Below are 648 nucleotides of genomic sequence, written 5' to 3'. Positions count from 1 at the left end.
AGCCCCCATTATTTGAGATTATAATTTTTGGAATAGTGTATTTTTTTATTAATGTGAGGTTAAAAACGAAAAAAATATTTTTAATTTACATGTAATATTATTTTACTGGAGAATGTGTGATTGAAAAGAAAATAGAGAAAAAATATATTTTAATTTTTATGGGGTGCGAAACGAGGGCAAAGCAATTTGTACGTTAAATTCATAACTAAGAGTTTGTGTAGAATGGTGAGAATTGTTATTAATGAAAGCAATTTACTGTGGGTTAGAGTTCTTCAAAATTCGAAAATAGCCTAAACGATGCTTATGTGTGTGGACATATTCATGTTGGACATTGAAGCTTGGAAAAAAGGTCGATTTGTATGAGACAAATTGATCACCTGTCATCCATGAGATGATCATTTCATGAATAACATAAAGGATTTATCGAATTTAACATTGATTAGAGATAAGATAAATAACTAACATAAAAGGGTTTGTATCATTCTTCTTAATAAGACTAGCTTTTGTAAATCAAACTCTTATAAATCGAATTTCGAGTCTTAATATGTATTTCTATGAGACGCAACATAATTACCCAACTTTTTTTTTTTTTAGAAATTTTTTTATCTTTACTTTAATATTTCAATGAAAGAAAAGTTACTTTAACTT

Source organism: Olea europaea, unplaced genomic scaffold, assembly GCF_002742605.1.
Source record: "Olea europaea var. sylvestris unplaced genomic scaffold, O_europaea_v1 scaffold1588, whole genome shotgun sequence".
In the NCBI taxonomy this organism is placed as follows: Eukaryota; Viridiplantae; Streptophyta; class Magnoliopsida; order Lamiales; family Oleaceae; genus Olea; species Olea europaea.
This window is presented reverse-complemented; position numbering follows the sequence as displayed.